Source organism: Carassius auratus, chromosome 8 (assembly GCF_003368295.1).
Source record: "Carassius auratus strain Wakin chromosome 8, ASM336829v1, whole genome shotgun sequence".
Taxonomy (NCBI): domain Eukaryota; kingdom Metazoa; phylum Chordata; class Actinopteri; order Cypriniformes; family Cyprinidae; genus Carassius; species Carassius auratus.
Window position 1 is genome coordinate 28851551 of NC_039250.1, and position 6878 is coordinate 28858428.

Sequence of the window (6878 nt, forward strand, 5' to 3'; positions counted from 1 at the left end):
AGACGGGCACGACACAGTGCTTCACACACACCAGAAAGAGCTCTCAGACTGTGAAATAACTTGGCCTTAAGTACTGCCTTGTCCAGCGTATCCTCCAATCACCAACCGCTGTCCCTAACTAGGCACAGGTGCATCGAATTCCCTGATTTTCCCTCTTACGGCGCTACCGGAAGTTCCGGTGTTCTGTTTTTCCGGTCCGGGCGGAAACACTTCCGGGCGGAACCAAACTTCCCGAATTTTGGTTCCACCCCTAAAGATCGTCACCTTGTGACATCCTCCCCCGCCAATCCGTTCTAGTCCCTAGAACGTCCTCGGGCTGTCCACTCACCATAGCAGGCAGGGGGTCGGCCTCGGTTCTCTCGCTGGGATCGTCTCACTGGTGAATCGGGCTCAGCTTGTTCAGGGGCTGCTTCTGGTTCTCTCGGGGCGATCGGGGGTGGTGCCACCACGGGTCTCCCTGGTACCACAGCCCAACCTTCAATCCAGGGGGCCGCTGGTACAGGTTCCGTGGGGACTTCTTCCACGGCTTCAGGGTAGTTAGGGCATGGGCGAATCATGTTCCGGTGTACCACACGGTCGGGGCCTGACTTCCCTTCTGGCCGGATGGTATAGACCGGCTGTCCCGGCCTCTGCTGCCGGCAGACTACATAAGGGGTGGCCTCCCAACGGTCACTCAGTTTCCCCTTCCCCTGCCGCCGATTATCTCTCACCAACACCCTCTCTCCTGGCAGTAGAGGGGCTTCTCTAGCAGTCCGATCATACAACCGCTTACTTTTCTCTCCTGCCGTCTGTATCCTTTTCGACACCTGCTCGTAGGCGAAATGCAAGCGCTGGTGATGGCGCCCCACCCACTCCGTTACACTTGCTTCCTCTTGGTCGGCTGTCACTCCTAGGACCAGGTCAGTAGGCATTCGTATGTGTCTGCCAAACATCAGATACGTGGGGGCGTAACCCGTAGGGCTGTAGTACTCGAGTCCGGTCTTGGACTCGAGTCCGGACTCGAGACATTTTTCTGTCGTCTTGGACTTGTCTCGGACTCGTTGAATTTGCACTCGGACTTGTCTCGGACTTGGCCATTGGACTCGCCAAGTCTTCTTGTTGGTCTCGACCGAGTCCAGCAAAAAAATAAAATAAAAAATTTCTCCTTCAAAACAAAACCACATGTGCATGATGTCGCGACTGAAAACATGTGGAAAACGCTAGGAGCGCCGCTCTCCTTATTTCCAAAGCACTCTGTAATCTGCGCTCGCGCTCCAGTGGCGTCTGCTGTTGCTGGGCAACCATGACCCGCTCTCCATGATGACGCAGAAGTTTCAGCAAAGAATAAATGGAATTCCAACACTTAAAATCACTTGCAGTAGCTCTGCTAATAGATTCATTTAAAAAATGTCTATCCTTGTACAACTATGATCATCTGTTTCTCCATCTTGCCTTAGCTTTCAGTATTGTTCCGGGAAAGGATGTGCATGACAAGTGGTGCACTTACTGCGGCCTGAAAAGTTTAGATGTTTCTAATTTAATTTTCTACCTGTTAGATTGTGTTTTATTTACGTCTACACCTAGATAGCCTTTTTTTTATCAATAAACGCGTATTAATGTATAGCCTTATGCAACAATTACATATGTAAATTTTAAAAACTTTATATATGACATTACATATTTACATTTTCATGTAACAGCCAGTATTTGTATCTGTAACAATCACAAAATGTTTCCTATCTGCATTCGGATACAACATCGTACAGTTACTTGATAAGACTGTTATGACTTTTTATATATTTTTTCGTAGTTATCACTGAACAAGTATGTCGTGTTAAACTGAATTAATTATTAATTTCTAAAATAATATTTATCATGCAAGCAGAGAGATGTCATGACAAACGTGTCATAGTGATCATCTGAACACGACTGAATCCATTCAATGCACACATTCTCATTACGCAGAACACTTTGAGCGAGTCTTAATGTTAATGAACTTCACTAAACAGATGTGTGTGTGCCGCGCAAACCAGCAAAACATAAAGATGCAAACATGTAGGACAAGTAGACAATGTATCCATATCTATGTTGATTATTAGCCTACTTTTGAGAGAGAACTGATTTGGTTTTTGAGAGACTGAGACGCGCAGCGTGGCTGTTTGATTGGTGAGCGCGCTGTGCTTATTCCATTCATTCGTATCATGGTAGCCTAAGCTTTCAATATTTGCCTTTTAAATATATACAAATAATATAACGTGTAGCTATGATGTATTATTATAGGTAAAATTACTCTTGCAGCGCTCTGGATTTCTGAGAGATAAACAGAGAGGCGACAACAATGCGGTGTTTGATTTGCGCGCTTTTCACTCATAAAGTTTACATTCATTCACTTCTGGCGCTGATGCCCTGGCTCACCTGTTAGCTAGCAAACACCAGACTGTGTCAGCTTCAGCCGAGTATTCAGGCAGAATTATTCCTTGTCCGTTATTCGTTTTTTAAGCCATTATCCGTGCCATTCCGAATAAGGTATTCGGCTTCAGGCACAACCCTAATTATTACATTACATAGGCCTATTTTATTTTTACATGCAACATAGATAAGGTCATATAGTAACAGCTCCACGCAATATTGTAATTCTAAAATTCACGTCGTACTTGCAAACACTTTGTATGCATTATGGTTAATACATGCTGGAGTAGTCGATTGTTTCCGACAGTGCTCGACTAGTCTATGCAAACACTAGCACAGTATGACAAAAATTGCTGTATTTATGTGCGCATGTCCAGTAGAGCCAAACGTATCCATTCTAGCCTTGCTGCGTGCATTTGTCATATCCCGAGCTTTGCGTGTGTCTGTGCACTGTGCCAATTAGGCATAGTCATATACATTTTTGACCACAGATATAATGTCAACAAAAAATAAAGTACATAAAAATTATTTGACCTTACAGTTCCAAACTTTGTTTGTTTATCCAAGTTTAGCTCCCAGGGTCGGACTGGGGGTAAAACCAGTACTCATTTGCAAGGCCCCAAAGGAAGAGAGGGCCCTTGAAAAGTATGAATCTGAAATATATTTTATTTTACCTGGATATTTTCATGGGTGGGGGGCATGGGGGCCCATCAGGACTGCCTATGCATAGGGCCCAGGATCTTGTTTAACGCCCCTGTTAGCTTTAACCCTAATTATACACACTTGAACCTAATCAAGCTCTTACTAGACACACTAATCTTCCAGGTGTTTTAAGGCCAGTTGGAGCTAAACTTTTCAGGACATTGGCCATCCAGGATGTAGTTTGGAGACCCCTGTCCTACAGAGTTGTTACTTTGCACATGCTTTTTGATCATTACAAATAATAATGTAAAATGATTTTCTTAGAATAGGAGATATGCTTTCTCTCGCATCACAAACATTATCAGTAGTTAAGTATGTGGTCTTGAATAGGACCCTTTTTTCACTCATTTGGACTCGGTCTTGGACTTGGACTCGAAACTTTTGGACTTGGACTTGACTTGGACTCGAACCTCTTTGGACTCGGTCTTGACTCGGTCTCGACTAGTCCTGGACTTGGACTTGACTTGGACTCGACAAAGCCGGACTTGACTACAGCTCTAGTAACCCGTAGTACTATGTATACTGTTGTCATAGGCCTGTAGGAGGTTTGGCAATGCACTCACCCAATCGTCCTGCCGTTGTTGGTCCAAGGTCCCCAGCAGCCCCAATAGGGTCTGATTGAATCTCTCGCAGCCGCCGTTCCCCTGAGGATGATACGAAGTGGTGTGAGTTTTCGTGCAACCGTACAACTGGCATAGTTCTCTAATTACCCTGGACTCAAAGTTGGCTCCTTGATCGGAGTGCAGAAACTCCGGGCATCCGAACGTCTGGAAGACGGCCCGCCATAAAACTGTAGCGGTGGTGGTTGCAGTCTGGTCGAGGGTGGGGATAGCCCAAGCGTACTTTGTGAACAAATCAGTTATTACCAAGATGTTCTGGTAGCGATCTCGTGGTCGGCCCAGTGTCAAGAAGTCCATAGCCATGATATGAAGGGGGGCCTTCGCATGGATGGGTACCATTGGCGCTCGGACCTCCCGTCTGGACTTAAACAATATGCATCTCGGGCAAGCTTGAATTAGGGCGTGCACCGATGCCTCTAGCCCGGGCCAAAAGAAGAATCTCCTAAGCAGGGACACGGTCCTCTCCTGTCCCTGGTGCCCCAACTGGTTGTGGTACGCCGAAACTAACGCCGTTACCTCATCTGCGGGTACCACGATCTGGCGTACTTCTTCGCCCAACTTCGGGTCACTGACCCTTCTGCACAGAACGCCATCTCTCAGCTCCAGCCTGTCCCATTGCCCCAGCAGCCTCCTCCCAGTATCCGTCTGGGCTAACCTCTCCGCTGGCGTCAGCCGTCGGCCCTGTTCCAGCCATTCTCTTACCAGCCGCACATCTTGATCCCTGGCCTGTCTCTCCCTCCACCGACGGGGATCCCATCCCCAGTTCTCAGGCACGGCCTCTTGTCTGCTGCCTGGTGCCTCTACTGCTCCTACCATATAGCCCTCCTCCGGGCTGGCCGCTCCAGGGCTTTCCGCTTCGGGCAGCCTTGAGAGGACGTCCGCGTTCGTGTGTTCACGCCCTGGTCGGTACTGTAGTTGATAGTCAAAGTTGGCCAGTTGGGCCACCCACCGCTGCTCCACGGCTCCCAGCTTCGCCGTCTGTAAGTGTACTAATGGGTTATTGTCTGTAATGATCGTCACCTTGGCACCCCAGAGGTAGTCTTTAAATTTCTAACTTAGGGCCCACTTCAATGCCAGCAGCTCCAATTTGAAAGAACTATAGTTCGCATCGTTCCTCTCGGCTCGGTGGAGGCTCCGGCTGGCGTAAGCGATGACCCTCTCGACTCCGTCCTGCCGTTGAGCCAACACCGCTCCCAGCCCGAGATTGCTGGCATCTGTATACAGAAGGAATGGTTTTGTGAAATCTGCGTATGCCAAGATAGGGGCCTGTAGCAGCTCCTGCTTCAATGTCTGGAACGCCGACTCACAATTTGCATCCCAGTCTACGTTGGGCGACCCCCGGCCCCGGTTACGACCTGTGCCAACCAGCAACTGATTAAGGGGTTTAGCAATTTTTGAAAAGTCCTTTATGAAACGCCTATAGTATCCCACAAATCCTAAAAAGGATCGCACTTGCCTCACTGTCCTCGGGGCCTTCCAGTCTTTCACGGCCGATACCTTTCCAGGATCTACGGACACTCCAGCCGCACTGACCACGTGGCCCAAAAAGTTGACTTCTCTCCGTAGTAAGTGACACTTATTGGGCTGTAGTTTCAATCCGTACTTCTGCATGGCCCGAAAGACTTCCTCGAGGTGCCTCAGGTGTGAATCAAAATCTGGGGAGTAGACAATCACATCATCCAGGTAAACTAATACTGACTCCATTAACTGACCTCCCAAGCACCGCTGCATCAGCCGCTGGAAGGTGGCCGGAGCGTTACAGATCCCGAAAGGCATCCGGTCCCATTCAAATAGTCCAAACGGGGTTGTAAAGGCAGTCTTCTCCCGGTCTGCTTCGGCCACCTGCACCTGCCAGTAGCCACTGGCCAAATCTAGGGTAGAGTACCATGCCGACTGCGTGAGGCTGGCAAGCGAATCTTCGATCCGCGGCAAAGGGAAAGCGTCTTTCTTAGTCACGAGGTTCAACTTACGGTAGTCCACGCAGAATCTCCAAGCCCCCGTCTTCTTTTGCACCAGCACTATGGGGGCCGCCCACGGGCTGCTGCTTTCCCTGACAACTCCTTGCTTCAGCATGCCTTGCAGGAGTGTACGTACCTCGGTATACAAAGTGGGCGGAATTGGGCGATACCTCTCCCGGCTGGGCCCTGCATCCCCGGTAGGTATATGATGTTGTACCACCTGGGTGCATCCGTAGTCTTCATCGTGGGTGGCGAACACATGCTGCCATCTCCGAAGGAGGGCCTGTAACTTCTGTGTCTGTGCTTGTTCTAAATCCTCCCCTTGTAATGACTCACCCGCCAGGTGGCTCGGCACACTCCTCTCCATACCACCCCATGGGGTGTCTACTTGTGTCAGGGCCACCTCGATGACAGTGGGGCACACCTGACGAAAACTAATATCCCTCTCTTCCCTTACTTGGTGGGGTGTAACCGTTGTCAGACGGGCTAATCGTTGGTGCCGATGTAGTTGCATTCCGTATCCTCACGGGGACTCTCCCCCGCCGGACCGTCGCTAGTCCTCGTGCCACTTCCACTTGTGGACAATCCACATGGGGCTCCACCAGCACCCACTCTTCTGGGCCCGCTCTTCGGGGCGGTACTCGCGCCCACACAACAGCCTCACTTTTTGCGGGGACAGACAAAGCAAAACGACACATCACTCTTCCTACCTCTTCCTGTTCTCTGCGGACTTGGCTCATTTGCACCCTTCGACAGTCAGCTACCACACACTCCCACTTGGGCCTCTCTGCAGGTGGTATCTTCGATACGGGCCTAGCCCGAAATAGCTCTTCCCAGCAATCAGCGAGGACATTCATGCCCAACAGGGCTCGATGTGCACCCAGACAATGGTCCTGCACGATAATCACACCTTTCTGGGGGACCATCACTCCGTGAACCTCTAGGTCCGTCAATCGGTAGCCAATATATGGGATGTCGAGGCCGTTTGCGCCCTTCAGAGTAAGCCAGGGGGCCTCCGCCCCTGGTGCCCCTTGTTTCCCAAACACTTCGTCGGATAAACTCTCAGCAAATAACGTCACTTGGGAGCCTGTGTCTACCAGGCATTGAATCTCCTTGCCGCACACTCTCACCTTCGCCACGGGGCTACGCCCAATCATCTGGCTCCTAGAGCCATATCCTCTTCCAGGGTCTTCTCGAGGGGTCCCGGCCA